Source organism: Stegodyphus dumicola, chromosome 9, assembly GCF_044657685.1.
Source record: "Stegodyphus dumicola isolate Sdum_Otavi_A_Nest chromosome 9, ASM4465768v1".
Classification (NCBI taxonomy): Eukaryota; Metazoa; Arthropoda; class Arachnida; order Araneae; family Eresidae; genus Stegodyphus; species Stegodyphus dumicola.
This window is the reverse complement of record NC_140776.1, coordinates 73,460,320-73,487,088: the sequence shown is the minus strand read 5'-3', so window position 1 is coordinate 73,487,088 and position 26,769 is coordinate 73,460,320. Positions and strand designations below refer to the sequence as shown.

Below are 26,769 nucleotides of genomic sequence, written 5' to 3'. Positions count from 1 at the left end.
TACGTGTAATGAAAAATGATCTGTAACAACTGGATGTCACCAAAAGGAAAGATTTTCAACAAAGGGGTCAGACCTAGACTTGAAGAAACAGCTGTCGCGATAAACTTTAACCGTGTCTGTTAACTGATGCTGATAATCTAGGACATTGCGTAGATACACCAGTGATTTCGTAAAACCGCTTTGTTTCAAGATTTAAGAGCTGTGTATCAAAAACCGCTTTGTGTTTGTTTACTGTTATTAAACAACATAAATATGTCCTTTACGAACAGCTTTTATTTTCAAAAATGGCTTATTGTTTGCTATTGTATTTTAAACTGCTGTTATATGGAGTTAGAGGAAGCGCGGCAATTATAGTTAAGCACAAGATGTGATATATTATTTGTTATTTTGTATGAGTTTATTATTGAAAAAGTAAAATATTGTAGCTCTTAAATAAGGTGAATAGGATTTTTCTTAAAAAATAAATATGCGTTTTTATTTTTAAAATAAATTTATATATCTCCTTATCCAATTAACTCAATATCTTCCATTCCATTTCCAACACATATTAAATAAATATTTAACTGTTCTTGACTTATTAATAGAAAGCAGGTTATCTAGGTCTAAATCTTTTAAAATTTCAGCAAATTTAAAGAAAAATATATGTCCAATATATGATGGTGTTGGTGTATTTAATTACGGCAAAGCACACTAGGGCTATCTGCCTAAGAGGAGGGATGCCTTTCGTGGAGGACTTTCTAAGGGAAACCGGCTCGTATACACGTTACACATGGGGAAAACCACGAAAACACCCATGCAGCCAGCCCGTTCGCGGGATTCGAACCTCGGACCGAACTACCAGTGTTTAGCGACTTTACCGCTCGGCCGCTGGTGAGCCTGTCCAACATATGAGAAAGTCCAATATATGAAGTAAAAAAAAAATATGAATTATGCGTTATATCATCAATAAGGCTGAATGGCAGAAAATGATGCGGATTCTCAGATTTTAAGACTTATGTGAGACTTGAGGTATCTGTAAATTTGGATCTGTTGAGTAAAATGAAAAGCGATAACCATTTATTACTGATAATTATACTTACCGATATCCAGAGCTGTGAAGAAATGCTGACCCCCTACAAATAAGAAACAGATGAAAATTATTACAAAATTTGTAATTTATTCTGAGAAGTTTCAAAAATATCGATATGCATTGAGATTATTGTCTGTAGGAGCAGACGGTGAAATAGTTATATAATACCAGAAATTTCATCATATAAATTCCTTTTACCGTCTATAAAAACCTAATCTAAAAACTTAACACTAATCTAAAAAGTATAAGTTACACCGACTACCCCATCAGTAAGCGCACCGCCTGCATTTATTGCAGAATGGTTTCCAAGTCTCCCGCCCGCAAGGAAATGCTTCACCTTTTCGAGACTTTTTTGACCTTTTCCAGAGTTGAGACAGAGTATTAATTTTTCTTTTTAAATAATGTGTATTTCAAAAGTTAATTGGCATCTAAGTAACAGTGAACACTAAACAGTACATTAAAGAAATAAATAAGAGAAGCTGAGACTTTATTATTACTGATACCTTCTTGATATATCGAAAGACGTATTATAAAATGCTGTCAATTAATAAGATGATTGAATGATTATTGGCAATTTTCGATTATCAAACAATCTTCCAGTTTTCAATCAGTAAATTTATTGTGGAATTATCAAATGCTATTAAATGACAAAATATTGGAAATGAATTTTTGATTATTTATATTGCCTCTGATTGCTCAGTCAAGCAGTTACTGATTATCGAATCATGAAATTTCAAACATTATAACCAAATGTTGGAGGACAGAGAACTTTTGATGATCTAGAAATTTCGATCTTCAAATAGTCACAAATTATGCAAATTGAAACTTATTTTCCCAAATTCTAATTAACAATTAAATGCTTTCCGCATTTAAATCTGAATAAATTCATCGGTGATACCTTTCTGCGAGTGCCTTTTCGCTCAGGGCGAAGTTCGGAGTGTTAGAAATAAGATTATCCTTTCGCACATATTAATTGATTGAAAATGGAAAAATAAAATATTAACCTCAGGATCCATTTATGAAATGGATACCTAAAACGATTTGAATAGAATATCATTTTAAGATTCGCATACCGCTTTAAAGTTTTTCAGCTTAAATAACACAGACGTCCAAGAGAATATCTTTATACACTACTTATAATGGCTAAACATATCACGGTGCATGAAGTGCTAATCAAAGTATTTTCTCTTAGCGTTCCTATAGCGCATCAGTTGCTAGCTATTTTAAAAATATTTATTTATTTTTAAGCTCCCACGTGATATATGGGAACAAGACGCAGAGAGGATTTAATTTAATCCACCCTTTTCATTAAACATTGTATATAAATTTATTTCTGTTGATCGGATGAAGATGAAACGCAGCTTGAAAGAGAACTGGCCTTATTAGAATAAAATGATCAAACATGCTTTTCTGTTCCTTAGGCATTTTAAGGAAATGATGATGATGTTGAAATAAAACATTTCCCGCCGTACTATATTCTAACAAAATGCAGCATGTTGACTCGAGATTTACTTTTCTGAAATTTGCGAGTAACTTATAGCAGATTGTGCGGAAACGACAGGACGAATTCTACTTATTAGTTAGGTATATCTGACTTCATATTCTTTCTAATGTGATTATAACTACTACTTTTCTGAATAAGTTATTATTATAGAATCTAAAGATTTCTTATAAATATTTTTGAAACTGGTGTGCTGTATTCTGCGCGGAGCCTCTTTCGCTTACTTACGGAAAAATTACACAAAACGAAGAACTTAGAAAAAATTTGTTTACTCTTTCGGTATAATCTCGAAGGTAGATGAAATCTCGAAGAAGTAACAGTTGGCTGTACGCGAGCAAAACTGACTCTATGAATATGAAACCTAGAATATACTATAGAATGTTAAAACCTGAGAAAATAATTCCAGATTCTCCAAGTTATAAAGACATTGTCTGATACTGTGTGTGTCAAAACAGGGGAGAGAGTGACTATTAGTTGTGAGATTCCTGACGAAGACCAAATAGAAGATTCATTCAAACATAATGACCAGTGCTAAAAAGTGTTACGTTATTTGAGAATGCGCGATTTAAAAAGTAAACATCATAGCATTTTAATATTTTGTTTAAAATACTAAACCAGAAGCAAGAAAGTAAAAGATTTATAGTTACAAAATACTATTAAAATACTATTCGGAAGGAAAAAAAAACTTATATGTACATACTTAAGCCTTTTAAAATTGATTTAAATTTTGATATATTATTATTGCTTAGAAACTTCAGAAATTTTCATAGAAAGAGTTATTTATATCTATGAAAATAAATGAGAATGCGTTACTTCATAATTGAATTTCTCATAAATCAAACTTCACAGAAATTTATCTTCCTTCCTATTTAAACATATGAGATGAAATATCTGTACTGATCTTTCAGACAAACAAGAAGTCTCCTCTTTATCAAGGGATGGCAAGCTGTCTAGACCACCCAACTGGTAGCTTTACTGTTCACGTTTGAATCAAACTCTTCAAATTGTTAGATGCTCTGATCTTTATGGAAGGGAATAGTTCAAAGTCACTTTAAGAAATAAAACTTTTTATCAAACATTTTGATTATTCTTTTGTTTGCAATCCAGTAGACTCTATTCGATGATGTATTTAATAGCAGTATTTCTCTAAATTTTGATGGATTTTGTATGGACTTTCTAAATTAAAATTTTCCTCTGAGTCAATCAGGTTTTTAAAATTAAATTCTTAATTACAAGTTTTTAAAATACAAAAGTGCAGTTGACGAATTTTACATATTTTTTTTAAAGTCTGTGATCAGTTTTTAATTATGTGCTTGACCTCTCTTAAATATAATTATTTTACGAGTCAAATTTAAGATATTTACTTAAGTTTAAATAAAAGGACTTAACGTTTACCAAAACATACATCTGTAAATGATATGTTTGCTAAATATAGCTTACTGCACTCGAAATAAAGTACATTTTGGTTATTATATGACACTTAAACTTAGCCTACGTCTTTTTGTGGTGTTTCTCAACAAGGTGGATTGTTTATGAGTCATTTATAACTTTTCTGCTACTATCTATACGTGTTTGTACTTCAAATTATGTTAACATTTTAACAATTCCAATCAAAAACTAGAATTTCATTAAAAAAGCTTTCACTGACTTAAAAAAGAATGCACTATTTATTCAAATTAATTGTCGAAACGTATACTCTTTTTCAAAAGGTAAAATTTTCTCAAATTTCTTAATTTTTGAATGATGTTAACAAAGCAGGCAAAGAAAATTGAGAAATTGTTTATTTATGTAAATTGGTTGTAAAACAACAGATACTGCTTTAGAACACTGGATTAAAATTTCACTTCAAATATGCATCCTAAAAACGCAAATTTAGTGAATGTGCAGAAAAAATCGTTACCTGCATAAATAAGCTTGTTGCTCATATTTTGCTTTCTAGAAATCTTAGAATCAGAAGAGTGATTAATTATAATTAATTTTAAGAAAATCTCAGTTCTCTTTTGATTAACACAGGATGAAATGTTATAAGCACCAAGAATAATGCTCACTTTATTTCATGTTACTATTAATTTTGAATTTTGCCTCAGAATGTGAAAATGGAAGAAGCGATTGAATTGACCAGTAACAGATTATGCAATCTCAACTTGCAAAAAGGAGGCATTGCAAGCGGGTATTAAAAACAAGAAACTCACACGTTTTTACATTCACAAAAAACAAATAGGTTTAACCTTTGGAAGTGAACAAAAAAACCAAAGAAAATCTCATCACTGACATATAGTCCCCTCCCTCGAAGTGCTTGTTAAGAAGAGACCCCCCGCATGAAAGCAACCTACCTGCCAATAATTAAAAAAGCCCACATCGCTGTAGGATGTCTTGCGTCTGGTTCATTAGTTTTTGGTTGCACATTCTGTTCACCTGTAGAAGGAAAGAATGAAGTGGCTTCTTCATTTTTTTTGGTTGGGGTACGTGAGGGCAAGTGGTCTTTTTTTCAGGGGGAAGAAAATGCGTTATTTTATGAGAGTCGTTAGTTTCTTGAACTTGAGTGAAATACGACAACGCTCCCTGGTGGGGGTTCCAGAAGCTACGCGGGACACGTATGTTACCATGCTTCTGATGAGAAAGCTAGTTTTTTTCCACCCCCTGTGCTTTCTTTCCTTAAGAAGAAAAAAAAAATATCAGCAGTACTTTTTTCTTCACTTTAATCACGATTTCTAGAAATTCAAAAATGCTGCGAAATTTTCAGAATACCATGAACGCGGTCTATCACTAATATGTAAAACTGTTTTTATAAGTGCAGTGATGTTTACCTCCTTCAATAACTGCATCTTATACCGAAATCTTCAACCTTAGATGGCACACAAAATGTATTACAGATGTTCCTGCATCAGTGTCTAAACAATATTCGAACAGAAATTTAGGAATGAGAGCAAACAACTCTAAAAGTTTGCATTGACTGTGCCTGCACGAATGCAATGACAGCTTTTTTTCTAAAGATTTCCGCATTTAAATATAATAACGGCCACATTGACGTCAATGATAATCATGCAAATTAAGAAAGGATTTAAATAAGATTTATAAATGGATGCAAAAGTTTTAGGTCTTGCAGTTTGAAAACAAAACCAATCGAGGTTATGTAGCTTGAAGAAACTAAACACGACCGAGAACAAAGATAAATTTAAATTTCTTAAAAACCTTAACATCCTGAGGAGAACATTGTTTAAGTTGGAAATATGCGATGAATTAAGGGTATTAAAATTCTTTATTGCCAGAGGCAGATGACATTTTTGTAGTTCAAGTTTGCAGTCAGAATGTTTTGCTTTTGCTCAACCTGATCCGATTACCAGAACCAGTTATGCAATTCGTCTTTTTTCAGTTCTTATGCTTAAAGTTCTTATGCTCTTTAAATTTAGTAGAAATTACTTTTAAATCTCGCTCATATGCTATGGATTACATATTTAATTTGTTGTAAAACAACAGTTATCGCTTTAGAACAATCCAATAAATTTCAAATTTACTTAACTCTCAATGCAAACATAATTAAAGTACAGAAAAGATCTTTTCTTTCATTTTCTGTGCTTAAATGAATTTGAACTGTTAAATTATTTAGTGATCAATGAATTAAATATCAAAAAAGCTCCTTTCGTGCACTATCAGTTTCATTCTGTAGTTTAATTGCTGATGACAAATGTCACTGCAGTTCTTAAAACTCACGCTAATTATAATTAGTATATCTATTTATAACCCTATAACAGTTTACTATTAAGGTGAATTTTTTTAATATTATAAGGTGTTTCTCCCACTTTCCTAGCGTCCTTCGTGGTGTAGTGGTTCTGCACGCTGGGCCGGTATTCCAGAGGTCCGTGGTTCGATTCCCGGCGAAGGCGGTTTCTAATTTTTCATCTCTCTGGCTTCCAAAAATTCCTAATGTCTCTACAACATGATATGCAAAACACTCGTCGGCCTTCCTGTTTATTAAATAATTCAGCGGAAAAGAACGGTTTCTACCCACTAGCAGAGAAAAAGTCTTTTTCTCTTTAACACGGAATAGCAATGCGATTCTAAGATCCCCGTGGATGGAATCGGAATCTAAGAGGTGAATGCATGGAAGAAATATAGATACTAAATGCAAACGCTTCTTCTTTAAACTGCCTGGTCCATTTTATGTTTATTTAATTATTGTGTTTATTTTTGTTTATGTTTATTTACTTACTTATTATTAATATTTGTGTACTATAATAAAAAGATGATATTTGAATAGCCATTCTTTTCATAGTGCATTTTTTCTCAATTATGTATACAGTTCACTAAAATTTCTTGCCTAGAAATAATTAGCAGAATCATTTTAAAATTAACATATGTCTGACTACTTTTCTTATCTAATTGATTTGTCCATGAAATTCTTACGTTCAAAAAAAAAAAAAAAAAAAAAAAAAAAAAAGATCTACAGCTCGGCTTTTAGCTATATTACAAAGGAATTGGAGAGAGCTTTACAACGCAGGATCGATATTATAACTACCAAAGCTAAAAGAAAGGACGGATAATCAGAGAATTAAGAATGCTACTATGATAGAGAAGTATTTTTGAAAGCAGGATAGAACTTAATCCTATCCTGCTTTCAAAAATGGTAGTGGTAGAAGGAGGGACATCAACTCGCCAAAAGAAGACCCGCCTAGAATGTTTTAAATTAGTGGCAAACAGAACGCGTTGTGAAGCAGTAAACAGTTTCGGAAGCATCCAGAAGAAGGGTCTTACATCATTCTATTTCACAACTTAAGTACTGATGTTAATTAGTAAAACATAATTGTTATTAAGCGTATCAATGTTTAAGTATCATTAAAAATTTAGATATCTCTTTAAGTGGAGTCATATATTATTGTCTCATGCATTCGCACCAGAATAACTCCATATTTTACGTATTGCACAATTTATAAACTCTTTATACAATTATGAAACATTTAGAGCCACATTTTAGCGCATATCTCTAGCATCAACTCAACTCTTGCTGAAATTCTTACTAAAATTCAAATTTTATCGTACTCTATTTAGAGGTACTGTAATGATTTATATGAAAAATTTTCTATATTTTAAAACAATTAATTTATATTAATGATAATTACAGAATATTAATAATATGGAATTACAAAGCTGTAATAGTAGAAAAAGTTATAATGCTATAATATAAAGACTATATTGCGTTCCATTCGTTTAGTCAGTAGTTTTAATCCTTTTCCATGCTCGTGAGTTCCTTGGATCCATCTGCCACACACTTCGAGTTTTGCCTTTGCTTGCTTTGAAATAGTTCAGTTTGTTAATTATTCAAAATTTGATGGCTCAAAGTATCGTCGTTTTCTAACAGTGCGAGAAACATATATACATTCATGTACATTCTTTATTATTTAATTTTGTTAAGTATAATACAGGGCGATAAAATTCAATGTCGATAATTTAAAAAGTGATTCGCCGATTATAGTGAAACGCCACAAAATGTCGTTTTAAGACTAATAGCCCTTCTGTGCTACCGCCGCCTTGGACTAATAATTTTTTTTTTCATAACACTATAAAGAAATTTCTTATATATAAATACCATTAACAGTCAGATTTGCAATCGTTGCAATACTATTTGATTGGAACCATATCATAATATTTATGTATGTTTTAAATTATATATATATATATATATATATATATATATACAGAGAGAGACTGAGAGAGAGAGAGGGATTAAGAAACCAATTGGTTCACCAATTACAATGCCTTAAACTACAATATGATTAAAACTTTTAGTTTCTAATAGGAACTTGAATTCAGATTGATCCCTCATCCTTTATATTTGCTACAGTTTGAAGTTTTGACCATCTGGCTTTCTATCCAAATTGTCAAGTCATTTTAAATTTGTAAAAGACGTTGAGGCTGAATGCAGAAGGTAGAGCTAGGGGTAGGGCTAAAAATGAAAGAGGCACCAGTCCATGTCCAATAAACCAACAGATAACGCATCTGTCCACTAACCAGCTTCAGCACAGTCACCTAACAGCTGATACGAGCATTAACATTGAACATGCGCCTTGGTACAATATTACTTGGTACAATGATCAAGTTAATTCGTTCTTACTTGTACAGTATTATATTAAATGTATTCCTAAGGTCAAAAGTAGCTTAATGGTGCACAAACGAGAAAATTCAAAATTAATAAAATTTTATATCATGAATCTACAAAAATTAGGCTTAAACCAACTAAGCAGAAAATGTAACCCTTCTGAAGCAAAAGACTGATAATTATTGTATTATTAATTTGAGTTAGAGCAATTGCTGTAGAGTTAATTCAAATTCTATATGATGGATATTTCGTGTTAGGAAATACCACATTAGGGTTTACTTTTACACAGCACCCTAAAGGTTATTACGAAAGTGATACTCATCTGTCTTTGAAAGTGAAAAGAATTTTCTTTCGAACTTCAATATCGAATGTACCTACATTCTGTAGATTAGTGGTACATGGATTTCTGCGGTAACACATGTGGATGATAATCATGGTTTCCCATCTCTAGACAGACGTTTTGTTTCTGAAACATAATAAAAGACTTCTCTAAACCTAAAAAGTTTGATAAAAATATGATAAAATGTCAAAAAAATTAACCCTCCATAAAGAAAAGATATCTTGGTTGAGAGGGATGAAATGACGTGCTTGGGCATTAATCCAATGAAAAATCACGAGTTTACGCGGCCTATAAGGAAAAGAAATGTATTTCTTGGATGTTTGCCATGATTGGCGTATTATCTTGACTATGGCGAGGTATTTTTTCATATCCGAAATTTATTCAGTTCGTGTCTCAGATCGTGAATATTTAATTACTCGGCCCAATCAATCACAAAGAAATGACTATTGCGTAATAAGCACAGCTGATGGATTACTGGTTTTTGGAGGGTGTTGGCTTCTGCGAAATTTGGCCCTGCACAGCACATTCGAGAATTCACATCTGTGTAAGTTTTATCTGTATCAGTCTATGATGATGATAAGTGGAACTGCAAAGCTGAATATGGCTTTCAGTTTATTATTTATACTTTTATTTCTGTTAATCCATTTAATTCTTTATTTTTTTCCACAAAATTTGCTGACTTATAATACTATGGGAAAAATTTAAATTCCTCAAGCAGGAAATCTTTGAAGATAATTTCGCTTTGTGTTAACATAAAAGTAAAAACTAATCGGAGTTGTTTATTTTGCACCACTGGATGTAAAACAATTAGGTGTAGCGAAATGATTACAAAAGTCTCCTAAACTTTAGTACAAACAGAATAAAAAACAACTCGCAGGGAAAATTATTACTATTATTATTGTATGTATAAAAGAATGTGAAAGCCCTCTGCCTAAAAGGAGGAATGCCTTCGAGAAAAATATTTTAAGAACAACTGGCTCCTATTTACGTCATATACAATGACTCCTAAAATTTTCATGAAACCGAAACTGCGCGACTATGTTTGCTGCATACGCTTTTGCATAGACCTACCCCCACGTACAACCCGAACATCAATTTTCACTTAGTCCTCCACGGGGGGGGGTTACCTTCCGTAGGTAGCTAAACCTGATAATACTTAGTCATAATCTAATAAATCGTGGTCTTGACCGGTCATTGTATTATTTTGCGTGTTGTGTATGTAGAATTACATTATATATACACGTATTGTACTGTTGATGTATCATATTTCCTTTGCATCAATGTTATTTTTAAGTATTATTTCATTTTTATTATTATTGTAGTGTTATTAAGGTTTCTTATTTTCTTTTATAGGAATATTAACATAGTTTAGTTATTCATGGTATATTTTAGTATTTTTATTAAAATAGTATTTGTATTTTATATTTCTTTCATTGCTGTCTACAGACCTAGATATTATGTTTTCACGAGTATTGTCTCTTTGTATTATGAGTTATTACTTACATCCGTAAGCCTCGTGGAATACTTCGTGGAACTTGAGGCGTTTTGTATTTATTTTCTTAATAAAAAAATCACATGTAATCAGTACGTTTGCTGGGATTCGAACTACTAGTGTTCAGAGGCCTTATCCACTAACTCACATTTGAAACCACAAGTTACATGAAGAAAATTATCGTCTTATCCTTTTGTCAAATTACATGCTTTTAAATATGATGATTAGATGATTTTCAGGCTGACTTGGATGGAATTTCTTTCGGTTTACATACTTGATATATGCATAGAAGATTTGGTGGGAAATTACAGTTTAATAATGTTATGTGAATTATAGTTATGTGAAGTTGTGCGTGCACTTGCTAGTATGCATATGCGTTTATATACACTGATGTGCAAAACTTAAGCAACAATGTAAATTTTAATCAGATAGCCATTAAATTGTAGAAAAGGGGTTCTTGCGTTCAGTACAATGAACACGCAATTCAGTAGAAAGGTTATGTGTATGCAAATGTCAAGAAAAAAAACGTCACAGGCTACGTGAGCGTACGCAAAACGCGTACGGTCGGCGCGCTCAACTCGAGACTACCATAAAAGGAAGGATGAAGACGCAATTAAAGACATTCGCTGCAAGTACAAGGAGTTCTTTCGTGAAATAAATGGCTAGAAGAAATGATCTGGATGACTTCACACGTGGAAGAATGATCGAAAATCTGGAGTAGGGGCGGAGTGTTACCAGTAGAGCTGAAGAGTTCGGAATCAACAAAAGTGTCGTTTCGCGCGCTTGGCCTTACAAACCATAGGTACGGCTGTTAGATAGGTTGGTGGTGGCCGCCCAAGGAAATCAACTGCAGTGGACGACCGATATATTGTCCTGCAGGCGAAAAGAGCCTGAAATCAGTCACCACACTCCATAGTTCAACAACTATGTACAGCAACGGGGCGACAAGTGTCGCGGTTTACTGTGTCCAGACACCTTCACAAAGTTTGCTTATTCGCCTGCCGTCCTGAACGCTGCATCCCTTTAAAACTTGGCCATCGGCGTCACCGTTTACAGTGGTGCAAGAAGCGCTGGAGTCGCATCCTCCTTACGGATGAGAGTCATTTTAGTGCCACAAGCGATTCTCAACAGAAATTGATTTGGAGAGAGGTCGGGATACGGTTTAATCTCAGTAACATCACGGAAAGAGACCGTTACGGTGTCCTGAAGATCTCGTCTGGAGAGGCATTATGCTGAACGGGCTGACAGAGCTCCACCTTTTCGGCAGAAGTTCTGTGACCGGAGATCGCTATTGTCAGGAGGTGATTCTTCCCCATGTGCGTCTGTTCCGAGGTACCATTAGAGCAGATTTCGTTTTTATGGATCACAATGCACGGCCACACCAGATTCCTGCTGTTCAGAAGCTACTGAAAAGTTAAGATATTACTCGAATGGATTGGATAGCGCGCTGCCCTGACTTAAATCCCGTAGAACATGTGTTGGATGCTTTGGGGAGATGCCTTGTGGCACGATTACATACTCCGGGGAACACCCAGCAACTGAAACAGATGCTGATTGAGGAATGGGCGTTCTTACCTCAAGATCTGTTGGACAATCTGGTGCTGAGTATGGAGAGACCGTTCGAAGCAACCATTGTAGTAAGGGGAGGGCATATCCCATAGTAAGAAACATCTGCTTGTTGTTCTTCCTGTTGTACAGACAATCATGTATAACGATACTATGAGTTCAATAAAGTCTATTTTTGTTTGATTTCATACTGTATGCATTGTATTCATTTTTAAGCTCAATTATGCTTTCGGCATTGTTTAAATACAAAATGCTGTCTCTTAATTCTGAATTTCATGTCTCTTAGATGATTTCTCGGGAAGTTATGCAAAAAAGAACACCTGTTGCTTAAGTTTTGCACACCAGTGTAGTTTCCGTATTTTAACATTCCAAAGTATACAAAGGTATCAAATGTCATAAGGTGTGTTGTTCAAATTTATGGTAATCGTTGAGAATATCGCAGATATGGAAGAGAGATCTGTTTTAACTATTTTGCTTGCACTAATATTAGTAAGCCATTTTCCAAGATAAAATTTGAATTCTTTCACCCTCACGTATGCGTACATAGCACTTCTTTTCTATAGCCTTAATAGTTACAGAGAACATATTTTCTCTTAAACTGGAAATTTATGACTCGTCTATTATTAGCAGTCTCATATCGACTTTGATAGATGGAGAATAGCAAAGGTTTTTGTTTATTTTCGAAATTTGTGCATATTGTTTTCTATCGTGTTTAATGCATGAAGTAAATGTTATGTCAAAATTACATTTGACAGGAGATATAATCTTTGAACTGTGATAATGCACCAGCTGAATTTTTTTTCAAAAATACTTGTTTGAAGGAGGAAATGATGAATTTGTATGCAAAGTAATATATGAGAGGCAAATGTTCTTTTTTTACCTTTTCTTTTTGTGCATTCTTCTTAAATTTTATTTTTAATCTTGGAATGAAAGTTTAGTTTTGAACTGCTAAATTATTTAATAACAAAATTCTATCGTTTGTAATCATGATCGAAAATAATCGATTCAGTAATCGTTTATAAAATGTTCACAGCAAATATGCCATAATATCTGATGAATCCATAGCATTAACGCATTGGTAATTCTATATGATTCTACATGTGTACATGAAGAAAGTACCTTCAATTTGCGTATCCAGAAAAATGGAAAATTATATGCTCATACTAAATGTTAGATGGTATTTGAAAAAAATTATGACATATACTTACATCAATGCTGACATTTAAAATGTTTAACATACTGAAAAAAACTGTTCTTTGCACAAAGAAATAAAACCGTTCTTTGCGAATTGGATGCGGAAGTGAAAAGAAGTACCCTGAATGAGGAAGCTAGAGATTAACGTTTACATTTAGATGCCAGTTCAGAAGCATAATTTTATGTTAAGCTAATTATAATACTTTTATAGTAGTTTTTTTTGGATATCATTGTTGTCATTGTCTATGAACATGCAGCAAGACTCAGACGCAGTGCGGATTGGGCAGGGCGGATTTCGAGAAATTTCCCGACACTCGGGTGACTTTAGCGCTACCTCATCACCTGATATGGTTGATTTAAGAACGAATGAAGTATATATCATAATTGTGAGACTCAGATAGCAAAAATCAATAAACTCATTGTTGACAGAATAATATTGAACAGCAACCTCCCCACCGGGGGGGGGACAAACTAATGGTAAATGTTCTAAATTCATGGTCCATGTCATCGTCAGCTTATTAGAAATTCATAACTGTTGGATCAGATTATAGTCTTATTAATTATCATAGATCCATCACAGTACAAAACAAGGAATTTTCATGTCCTAATGCCTAACGAGACCCTGTCGTAAAGATGTCGCAGTTTTATCCACATCGGTGATTGTTCATGAAGTTCAGCAAGTTCACCTTCACATAGCGTCTTGATCATGATGAAGTTGGATTTTTAGTGATATAGCATGAACTTTAAGTGTACTATGTAGCTTTGTTGGTTTATTTCGAACACTCTTGTTCCTTGGCAAACAACGACTAATTTGCAAAAATGTGCCGACATCTTTTTTGCAAATTGACCGCTCCGGTTTGAGTAACCCCATCTCCCTCTTCTGAGAAGATATGGTTATTTGTAGTCAGATGCAAAATACTGACAAGCCATTATCCTTAGCTAAAATAATCTTTCTCAAAACTTTCTATTTACGATACGCGTTGACAGAACAAGAAGCAGTTCAGATCTAAGTCCCTAAGCCCTATACCAATTTGTTCACTTATTCATCAAAGAGAAACCTATGCATCTATATGATTAATACAGTCTGAAATGATTCCATTGTTATAAAAAATAGAATATATAAAAATTATGTAATCAAATTTTCAATGGTTAAAACAAACAATTTCACCTTAGGTAATAAACGCTGGAACAGGATATTAGATTACGCAAATGCCGAATTACATCGACAATGTGAAATGCATTATAACTGAATAGGAACTGTACGATGATGATCACTAGCTTACGTAATTGGTCATAAGCACAATCTCTAGCCGTCCATAGGTCTTCACAACTCGAAAAAATATTTTAATGGATCACAATGGATTTAGTTGTTTCCAAAAATTTAAAGAAGTAGTAAATTATTACTTAGAGAAGGAACAAATACCAGAAAATTTTAAAGCATTAGTAGGTCATTTTGAAATCAAAATGAAGATAAATTATGTTTTTTCCGTATTTATAGAGCTTCTAACACAAATATTTCCCCTTATAGTTACATTTAGCTAATTATAATTATTTTTGTGATTCTAAAATAGAAAGCAAACTCAAGCCTAAAAATATAACCTTTCCTTTCTTTCAGAGTTCAGAATTTATTGTAATATCAAATTGAGCATTTCCTTTGCGGTGACTAACGAAGAGAAAATAAAACAGAGTGAGTAATTTATGCCTCCATTAGGCTTCCATTATTTATAGCAATTACTAAATATACAAACAATAGCATCATTTGATTAATAACCATCGATTATATATTCCTTCAATATTTTTAACAATTGAACTGCTTCAATTTCATTAACATGAGATCGATACTTTCATTGCCATTCACACTTGATGAAAAGAAAGCAGATGGAGTTGTAAGTTCTCTTCAGCGAGCTTTGTTATCTACTCAAATGTAATTGCCCATGAATCTGAGCAACCTATTATCATCTACTCAAGTGGACGTTTAAATGAGTAGGAGAAGGTCTGTGAGCGGAAGAAAGCTACAGGTTCCCACTTGCTGACTTTTTGTTTTTTTTGGCTAAAACCTGCTTTGGAAAAATTTTCAGAGAAGAAAGTAAACAGACTAAGAAGAAAGTAAACACTTGAACAAATTTAATTATAAGCTTTTTTTAATACAGTTATTAACCTTCAAAAGCATTTCAGGCTTTTATTACACCTCATACATATTTATGAGTGAAAAAGTCATCTTGAAAAGTTTTCTCAAACACGAACTTGAACATTATGCTCTTCCGCATATCGGTACTTTTCTTAAGTGAATGGATATTCACTTTATATACTGTCTTTCACATTTGCTGTTACTCTGGACCTTCAGGTAATAGTAATTAGCTGCTTTTGTCATGTAGCACTTCTATGTCAAATTTTATTTTAATGCTTAATTTAATTTTATATTTTACGTTAAAATTTATTACATTTAGACCAATCGTATGGAGTATAAAAATGATATCTATTAAATACAAGTGAAAATATACCAAAAAAAGTTTTTAGGATAATAGTGTTTTCTGAAAATATCTAAATGAATCAAGAATGAAAACAAAAACAGATCTCAGTTTCTTAATGAACAATTGTGTTGTAACAATAAAGTTTTCATTATAATAAATATTCTGAATTATCAACTGTCTGTTTCATTAAAAGATAGATTGATGAAAGTGGAGGAAATAGTTAGGTTAGGTTAACTGAAAACGGTAAAGCTAACGAAGGTTCTTTCTCTAAAGAAAGGGATGGCTTCAAGGAGGACTTTCTAACGATAACTGGTACCTGCTCACGTTACACATACAGAAAAACTCGGTAACCAATCGTGAAGCGAGTCCTTTCGCTGTATCGAACCCGTATTGAATCATCTGTATTCTATCAGTCTTGATCTCTTTGCCACTAATGGAGCTCCTTTTTACTTCTTTCTAAGAAATAAAAGAAGTATTGTAATCGCGAAAAATTTCGGGTATCATATTTCAACGAAACTATCCATTTTATCAGCTCTCGGATCCATCTGAACAAATTTTTTTGCGTGACATCTGTACCTACGGACAGAATAAAGGTCTGTATTTTCCGAAACGTATTGTAAAATGGTTTTAACATTGATTCAGAAAGTATTTTTTGTAACGTCTGTACGTTTGTATGTATCTCACTCAAAAACGATTAGCCATTTAATGTTGAAATTTTGTGTATGGGACTGCTATAATATCTAGTTGTGCGCATCCCTTTTTTATTGCAATCGGCCCCACCGAACGTATATATATATATGTATATATATATATACACCTTCTTGCTCGCCTTGGTGCGCTCTCTATTTTTATTCTTTATGTGTCGGTACATTGTGCTTTTCTTGTTTTAAAATGATTGAATTATGTTGTTCTTATGTTCCGGCTTAGGTTTTTATGCCTTTAAATAACCTGCATGCAACAGTTGTAGAATTGTCAACAATGTAAAAGTGCAGAGAAGCCTGCCGTGGAATAATTTGTTTACATTTGAAACTCTTAGTAGTGTAGTGAATTAAGTCAGTTGATGCATCAGCTTCGGTGTCGCTCTGGCCAGCAGGACCGTAACTTAAGCTTAATTTTTGATGCATCAAATGCTTTTGTCATTTTGCAATTTGATCGAATTGCTTGTTTTTGCTTCGGTGTTTTAGTTTTTTGTGTTTTACAATTTTTAATGAAGATGTTTTAAGAGTTTTATGTATTTTTGCTTTGATGGGGAGTGAGATATTAACTGATTGTATGAGAAATGTATCCCTAATGAAATTCAAGGAAATAAGTTTAAATGAAAAGTCATGCGATGTCCACATCAGATTTTTTTCCCTGAGGAAAGTGAAGAAATAGATAATTCATAAGTAATAAATAAAATATGAATTCGCGGGTTATGTTTTAGAATAAGAATGAGGTAGAAAACAGATTTTTTTGTCAAACTATGCACTAGGCTTGAGCCTTCATTCTTGGAGGCGTATGTTCTGTCAGATGTCGAATGCTGCCTTGAGAAGTATCATTCTGATATCCTTCGAAATTCACTTAGTTTGTACGAAATTGTGTACTGAAAATAACTGTTCCAATCCTGGAGCCAGAACAACTAAATACACTGTCTACAGCGAATATTACATTACATAGGAGATATGTGATTTTTCCTTGAAAAGGTCTTCAGACAAAGACGTCCCAAGACGGACAACCCTGGAATTCTTTATGATAATTAAATGCGAAATGTACCATTTCGACTAAAGCAACGGAAGAAATTTATAAGAACATGACATACACAAATATATATTAAACATTCCTGTGGATATATTTAAAAGTTGACCTGGTTTGTCTGTTTATTTATTATTCAGTCACACAAATGCTAGTTGTCGGATCAATTCGAAATATTGATATTTTCAGTGCTTAGGAGCCCAATAATATTGACCATGCTGCAAGTTTCTTTTCACGTTAACACGTGATAGTAAACTGTACCTAAGAAAGTCAGTTTCAAATTCAATGCAATTTTTCTGGGTCTTGATAGATATTGCAGATACGCAACTATAGTATATTTGCTGAAACCTTTGTTAGCAAAATATTAACCATGGGTTTCTAAAAATCGATATATTCTTAATTTTGCTTAAGATGATTTGCAACAATTATCCACACGCAGGAGTATTGTGTCTATTAAATTCCATTTATATAATATACATTATATATTATATAAACACGCTGGTGCTAGGAAGTGGGGCAGTTGCTTTATTTCAATCCGGCACACAGTTTGCAAATTTGAAAATTCACTCACTTCTCTTGCGTTTGTTTTTTCGAAGCAAATGTATTATCTTATATAATCGTAAAACTTTATGTTACATTATTTTCACTTATTATTCTTGATTAGCTTTATCATTAAGGTTGTGCTGCTCTGTTAGTTTGTATTAAATTTGACCTTTTAATAATGAATATGTATTTTTTTATACTATAATGAATATATATTGTTGCATATAATTTATTATTCGTTTGTTTAATACAGATAGCAGATACATGAATTCAAATACAACAACAAATCTGTTTTCTTAAATGTGCAACTAGATCAATTCAAATAACTTTGGAAAGGTATCAAAGTAGATTCAGTAATAGTAAAATCAGTACTTTGACATTTTCAAGCTAAAAATTTACATGCTTGTTAGAAATGTGCCTCTAATCGACAGAAGAGTTGCTTTTTGTCTACCATATGTATAATGTCCCTAACATAAATGAAAGGCAAACGATAAATCCTTAGGTTATTCGAAGCTGAAAAAAATATCATTCGAATGATAAACGTGTATGTCTCATGCGTGAGAACAAATTACAACCGTAAAATTTACAAGCAAATTTTTATTAATTTGATTACATACAGATGCAATTTATTAATTGGAAAAAATATTTAACTATCATAAACTGCTATATTTTTCAATCTTAGTTGGGGCTTACATCAGCCTCCTAAATTGTATGGTAAAAAAAGGTTTAGTTTGAAATAGTAAGTGTTTAGTGTAAAACTGTTTTTATAATCATTTGTTTCGAATATTTATATTGTGTCCAAATTAGTATAATAAACATATTTTTAGGTTATTTTCCGTTTTTCCGTCTCTACATAATCCGTCAAAACCCCCTCCCCCTTAAAAAAGTCTAAATAACACTGAGCTAAATCCTCAAGCAGAAGCATTTTCATATAAAAAAGACTGAATTATTGAATTTGAAAAAAATTTACTCATTAAAAAAGGATTTGCCACCGATGAGCGCAGTATATGGAGTTAAAAACATCTTTTATTATAATGATAATAATATATAAAATATTCATAATTATACACTTGTTATTTAATAAATTAAATAGGCCTTATATATGCTATTACAATAAAAGGAAAAGGTTTATCTAATGAGGTTTTCAATATAGACACAGTTTTGCCAATTAACGCCAAGTATTTAAAAATGCTCATAACAGCTATTATTTGGATATATTAGGAATTAAATATATTTTAGACTAATTAGATATAATATTAAAACAGGAAATAGGGATTTAAGTTATTAAAAAACTCCTGCTTTTTTAAGTCATTCAATTTGTAAAGTAGTGCAATGGTAATTAAAGATCTCGTGTCATATGTATGATTAGCACTTTGGAAACCAGTGACTTGCCATACCGCTAAGGTGCTTAAGTTTCATGTAGTAGTAACACTTGCCAGTTTGTGGTGGAAGATGAATGACATGGCTACGTAACATAAAGCCGTGTAATGTAACGTCACGTAACGTAATACCAAAAAAATTTTAAGACATTTTTAAAGTTATTTCTAACACTGAAAATAAAATGAAGATTTATATTATCAAGAATGAATTGAATTTGTTGCTTCTAAATAATTTGCTTTATTAAATCAATACAGTTATAATTGAAAGCATGTATTAAAGGCTTTATATTCTGCTTCATGGAAGCATTCTAAAAGCTAGTTGTTTTGCAGGCAGTGTGAAAGATAAATTCAAGGTTTTGTGAAACTCTTACCAAATCATATTAAAGCTAAATAACATGGTAGTGATCTGTAATATAATGCAACAATAATATAATGTAATATCCTATATTACAAAAAACATTATTAAAGACAGAAACTCAATACTCATAATTTTTGCGATTAGTTTCCTTTCTGAACTATTAACTAAATAAATAGTTAAAACAAGATAAAATTAATTGGTATTGGAAAAGCATTGGGAAGCTATTTGTTTAATAAAGAGTTTACAAGCGTATTATTGCTGATCTTACTGTTTAAAACTGTACAAAATGAGCAAACTTGAAAAATGAAAAATATTCCCATTATGGCAAACTAAAAACGCTAAACTAATCTCATTAAAAACATTTTCAGAGATAAACTATTCAAAAGCAGTTAATCTTAATTGTCTGCTACCACTGCTTTTATTTCGTATTAATTTATTATAAGAGCACTTATGAACTTTCAAATAAAATAACATTTAGACTTGCCTCTCCAAAACTACAGTAAAAAAGAAATCTACTGTCATATCCATGTGTGCATAGAAGCCGGGAAATAAAAGAAAAGAACCCAGTAACCTCAAACTTAACCAATGGGAAATTTGTTGAAATTTGAACTTCTCGTATATCTTATATGCTAGAAATTCTATGTATAACATTACATCTACTCCTTTCCCGCCATTTTGGTCGTTGTCTGAGGGTTTCTTCATTTTACAGCATCACTGGCGCACCTGTTTGAGTGGCATAGGTACAGTGGCAACCCTTCACGCTATGCTCGTGGTATCGGCATCACGTCCGTATCAATTCTCCTGTTATCGGTCTGGCCTTGGTCACCGAAGAAAACATAAAGAAAGTGCCACAGCAGGGAGGAAACAGCTCCACTCAGCCTCGTGTTATCAGCATCTGCGTTTCTAGCTGCTGCAGGATAACCATCTTGTGCATTTTAATGAGGAAGAAGTTTTTAGAAATGGTGTAATTAAAGAAATTCTGATGTAATCGTCAAGCATCTGTCTTCGGCTATTAATGTTTTAATGTCATCCTTATTAAATTTCTATGAAGCTTCAAAATAAGAGAAAACTAATTATTATGATTTTCATTACAAGCACTAATAGTGTCGAATTCTGCTTGTTAGTTTCAATACTTTAAGATATTATGGTCAGAAAATATTTTTTACTATTGTAAAAATATTTTCTGACCATAATATCTTATTACATTATGAATAATTATTACATTATTATTCATAATGTAATAAGCTACATTATGAAGATATTCATGAGAATGTGCTTTCATTATAAGATATTTATATACATTGATGTACTTTTACATTTCAACAAAGCCGTTTTTAAATCAAACTTACTGGAAGAGAAACCAAAACAACTAGATATGTTTGTGAAACGTACAGATGCATCTTGAAGGGTCCTAGTTTTAACATAACTGTATTTAACTCACTTTTCACAGTTAAGGTAATATGCGACTGCCGAAGATCTAGCGGCTAGACAGGCAGATACGTGACTAAAACATGTGAAATTAATGATTTGTGAATATAAAAGAATAATTTTGTAGGATACACTACAGCTTGTAGCATCGAAGAGAAAATTCACTGTTAATGCCAAAAACTATGTTAAATATATGCAACACTATTCTAAATATATGCAACACTATTATCAGATTTATTACTAACTAAATTTTGCCATCAACGTTTGTAATCAGTAACGTTTAAGCTTACTTCTTAATTTGAGGCATTAATATACTTCGTATATCTAGTTGGTTTAGTTAATGATTAAATTCATTAAAACGCAATAGTTATTCTTAAGAAATTCAATTCAGCGGACGAAATTTGCGACTAGCTGCTGTATCTTTATTTATTTATTTTTTATTTCTTTGTGCGAAGTAAAGGAAGTATTGTAATAAGGAAATATTTCGGGTATCATATTTCAACAAAAATATTCATTTCAACCATTCTCGAAGGCTTTTAAATGATATTTCTGCATGACATCTGTACATACGAACAGCATAAAGGACTATTTTTGCCAAAAAGAACTGTAAATTGGATTTAAAATGGATTCAGAAGTGATTTTTTATTGACGTACGTACCTATATATGTATCTTACATAACTCAAGAACGAGTTGCCGTAGAACGTTTAAATTTTGCATATGTATCCCCACTCTGTTACCTGCTTCGGTGAGCTTGGTTTTTTTTATTCTTATATGTTGGTAAATTGTACATATTTGCTTTAAAAGTGATTAAATTATGTGTCTAGAAGACTTTCGATTAAGGTTTTTATGTCTTTTCTTAATCTGCAATAGTTATAGAATTATCAATAACTTTAAAGTTTAAATGGCGAGTTAAGCCTAACGAATGGCCATTTGTTTACCTTTGGAACTCAGAAGAATAGTGAATTAAGTCAGTTTCTGCATGTCTTTTTGGCGAATGGAATAAAAAGTAAATTTTCAGTTTTGTGGACCGAAAAATATTCTTTCTGCTCGCTGACCGAATTCCTTGTTTTTGCGTAGAAACTCTAATTTTTAGTCCAAAGGGATTTTTTCCTGAAGGACCATTGTTTTCGTTTCGCGATTTTGCGTTGGTTCACTATAAATGTCAGTTCCACTTTTCAAACTGTTGCCACCAAATGTTAGAGTCCTGCATTATATTTGAAGAAAGTAAATAATGAAAAATCTGTATAAATGTATGTATATTTTTCGCATTGTGATAAAACAACAGTACATAGAGCCATCGAATTTTGAATGACGTAATCCTACTGCGAATATGGGCATGTGGGAGCCCAAATTTGAAATTTGGAATTTGTTTTATTATCGATTTCATATTTTGTAAATCTTTTATGAATTTTTGATTAATAAACTCAAGGATTTCAAAGCGAGGAATGGCAACGTTGTACAGATAAAACATTTTATATCTCCAGCGCCTGAGACTGCGTATCGAAAATTCTAAAAATATGCTCATTTTAAAATTCTTTTGTGATATTGTTGTTGAACTGAATTTTATGAATTTTATGGTTTGTGCAAGTAGAATATAATATTTAATAAAAAAAGTAAACACAAAACTTTTAAAAAACGCCCCTTTGGACGTAATTTAAAATCTGAAACCTTTCAGATTTTTTTATTTTTTTTTAATTTTTTTAACTCTATTTGGTATTATGTTTTTCTGTATTTTACAATTTTTAATGAAGGTGTTTTGAGTTTTTATGTATTTTTGCTTTGCCATGAAGTGAAAACTGAATTAATCAATGAGAAATGTATCTATAATGAAATTTGTGGAAATAAGTTTAAATGAAATGCAGCAAAAATGTGTATAATTTAATAGCCATACAAAGAAGTTTTGTAGTTTTCACATCAGATTTTTTCTTTTGATATCCTTTTTACATTCTTAAATGCGCGTTAAATTCGCACAGAGTTTATTAAAAATGAGGAGCAAAGGAAGGTGAATAATCATGCAGTTGTTGTTGTTGCAAGGGGTGAAACCCTCGGACCTCCAACCCGAAACAAATTCAGCCATCAGGCCATAGCAGGGGCCAACCCGTCAAACAATAACGGAAAACAGCGAGTCAGCCATGTTCCATTAAATTATACAATCAAATCAAAATCCCTAATGCTTCTCTATTCTGATTAATTCTCATCTTAATTTCTTCAGCTACTTGTTTAATTTTTTCATAATTTTCAAAATCCCCCTTTATATCAAACTGGTGTCTTTCAACTATGTCTCTAGTAAAACTACAAGATTCAAAAAGCGGCAGTTATTATCTTTTGCTTTACAAAACTAACAGTTTTAATTTTCTTGAAGACCAAATCGTTTAAAATATGCTGGGAATCATCCGTGACCAGCAGTAATTCGGTTCATATCTACTATATTATTAAATATCTCTTTCCTTTCATCAATTTTCAAAAATCTGGTATAACCAGATAACCATAAAGTATGCGATCTGTTTCTAGTTAGTCGGTTATTTTATAGATGGCGCCTTTAACACGCTATTTTTAAATTCGAACATGCGATAAAATGGCAGAAGAAAAGAAATGATTAAAACAATAATCAATTTAAGCCTTTTCCCAAATTTAAAAAATGCATAGGCAACTAAAAGCGACAGTTCTCATACTGCATGATGGCCGAAAGTGAAAAATAAAACTGGATACTTAAATTAAAACCTTACAGTATTTCCACTTGATATACATTCTCACAAGTAATTATAAATTATGTGATATTCTTGCCAAATGATCGGCTCAAAAAATTATTCACTTCTATATCAATTGCTGCGTGATAAAGGGTAGTTGAAAGCTTGAGCTGCAGAAGAATCTCTACTAATTGGCAACAACAGGAACTTACTGATTGTAGATAACTGAATATACATTTCTAAAACTTACCTGTTCATATTTTTCGTTACAACATGTACAGTCCTTTGGTAGTATGTACAGACCTATTGACTGCTATTAAATAAAAAATCTGAGGTGGACACAACACGACTTCCTTGTACAGACTGTTAAATTATACACATTATTTTGCTGCACTTTATTTAAATTTTTTCCTTCGAATTATTCTAACTTAATGGATCCCTCACGGAAAGATGAAAATGACATCAAAAATTGCAAATTTTTAAATTAAATATGCCGATCAATTTTTGTGATATGGGAGACAAACTTTTTATAGTTTTATTTTTTACAGAGAGTATAAAATTTTGTCAAATATAAGGATATAAACCGAGAGAACCACATTAAAAGTCAGATTTCGATATTAATTTTTTTTTTTAATTTGAAAGTACCAAAGAATGAATCATTTCATCATTTAAAACACCTCTGTAACTGGTAGTATATGTCTAAGACCAACGATTGCGAAAAATAAAGCATGGGTAAGGAGATAGGCCGGATAAGGTAGTGGTATACATATATAAATATGTAAGAAAATAAAGAATATATAAAAGATTAAATTAGCAGCGAAAATTAATTCCCTTCCGTATTCTAAAAATTGTAAACTCTATTTACACTGCGTCATTTCGAGAAAAATCTATGTCATATGACTTACATAGTTCTGTTGATGTAAATGGAACTAAAAGTCAAGCAGCAAATAATAATTTTACAGAAGTATTAACTATCCAATCAAAATGCAATGAGAACCAAAACTAATTCTGAATTAAGATTTCACCCTTAACATAACTTACTTGCATCAGTGCTTTGGCCTAGCTGCACTGCTGTCTTTCTGCTGCTTCCTTCTTGCTGCAGAGTTATCAAAAATGTAAACATCTTGGAATAGGCACAATTGCACAATTAATGTGCCAGCTTGATTGTGGCCGCAATATATTTGTTGAAATTAAAGTTGAATTAATATACCTTGACTTAAAACTTCTTACTCATAGTGAATCGGCATTTCAGCATTCGACGGCATCAAAATTCTCGCTACACACACATAAATATATATTGTTACGTTTTTTATTCTTCTGACACCAGTTCGTACGGGGTTCGTGAGGATTTGGAGGGAATAATGACGACACTACTTGATGCAGTATTGAGACACACTTTATTGGTCAGTGTTCCCAAGATAGCTCCAGAATACGCTTTTACAGTCGTCGATGAACTACTATAAACACGCTGACACGATCAGCGACACAACCTCCAGGTTATCAGGCTATCACGGTGGAGACAGCTTCACGGCAAAGCACTAGAGTACAGCTCCCTACTCTGTTTGGTCGTTTTCGGAACTCCACGTACTCTCTAGACTCTCCACGCTACAACTCGTGATGCACTCGACGACACACAGCACAGCTCCCGACTCTTCGGTTCAGTCGTTCCCGGAGCTCAACACGCTCTCTCGACGATGCACTAACCGCGATATACTACGAGACTCTTGCGGTGCACTCGACTACCCACTCGGCACTCGCTGCCCGGCTGTCAACTCGATCCACTCCTCAGGGACTGACTCGCTAGACGAGACACATACACACTGACTGCGGACCAGCAGGGTTTATATAGCTTTCGGCTTGGGTTCGAGAACATTCTGGGCTAAACCGGTAAGAATTCGTTCCAGAAGGTTCTCCATCCGTCCATAGTACATCGCCAATTTTTTTCGCCAAACGGGCGATTTCTAGCCAAATATGGCAACCCGGCCTTCCCTTGCCATTTTATGGCAACCCTAAAACCGCTTTGCGGGGAAACTATCTCACCGCGCCTGTACATTTCGTAACAATATATATACATATATGTTTAGTTTTGCCAATTTCAATAAAAAAATAAATGCACAACCAGATGTTATAGCAGACCCATATGCAAATTTTCAACATTTTATGGTTAATCGTTTCTATGTTTTATGAGATACATTCATACATATGTACATACATACAGACGTCACGAAAAGGTCCCTTTCAAATCTATTTTATATCCATTTTACATTCCGTTTTAGAAAAAAAAAAGTCCATTATTTGTCCATACGTGCAGATGTCGCACGAAAATGTCGTCAAAATGAATTCCGGTAAGGTTAAAATTGACATTTCCTATAAAATAATACACCCGAAATTTTTCGCATTTGCAATACGTTCTAGACTTAGTATATGAAAGTAATAATACTGAAAATCATGCGGATTACTTAAAATTAAAAACTTACAAGTTATATTCTGGAAAAATAAAATCAAGCAATTTTTAAAATTAACCGCACATGCCATTGACACGATGGTCACATAAAAGTTACGAATTATTTAGCGTGTTGATGTAGAATTATGAATGCCTGCCTGCTTACGCTGGAGGTCTAAAGACTCATGGTGTGTACAATGAAGCTCCGTAATATCATGCACTGATATAGATGTATACCTTGCATAAAAAAATAATAAATAACAAATAAAAAAAGAGAAAGTTCTATATTTTCCGGTCCACTGGGTCGATTGACGAAATTTAACTTGCATTTTTAATGCCTTGAAAGCGCTGCTTAGGATGTATATTAGATTTATAAATAGCATTGTTCTAACATAGGTGTTCTGAAACGAAATCGGACTTTTTCTGAAATGAATGCCTAATTTTTCCCTTATTTCGATTCTACGACTCAAAT

The 26,769-nt window shown here is 32.6% G+C and overlaps 2 long non-coding RNA genes across 2 annotated transcripts in view; one reads left to right on the top strand and one right to left on the bottom strand.

Annotated features, from left to right (window-relative positions):
• Window positions 1-26,769, bottom strand: part of LOC146995383 (uncharacterized) — a 199,727-nt gene that overhangs the window by 72,477 nt on the left and 100,481 nt on the right. The window contains exon 3 of the long non-coding RNA XR_015043209.1: window positions 1,080-1,112. This is a non-coding gene — a long non-coding RNA (uncharacterized LOC146995383). The remainder of the gene's footprint in view (window positions 1-1,079; window positions 1,113-26,769) is intronic.
• LOC118179954 (uncharacterized) lies at window positions 9,412-20,726 on the top strand. The gene is made up of 3 exons (XR_004756551.2): window positions 9,412-9,548; window positions 14,872-14,943; window positions 20,448-20,726. It is a non-coding gene; the product is annotated as an uncharacterized LOC118179954 (long non-coding RNA).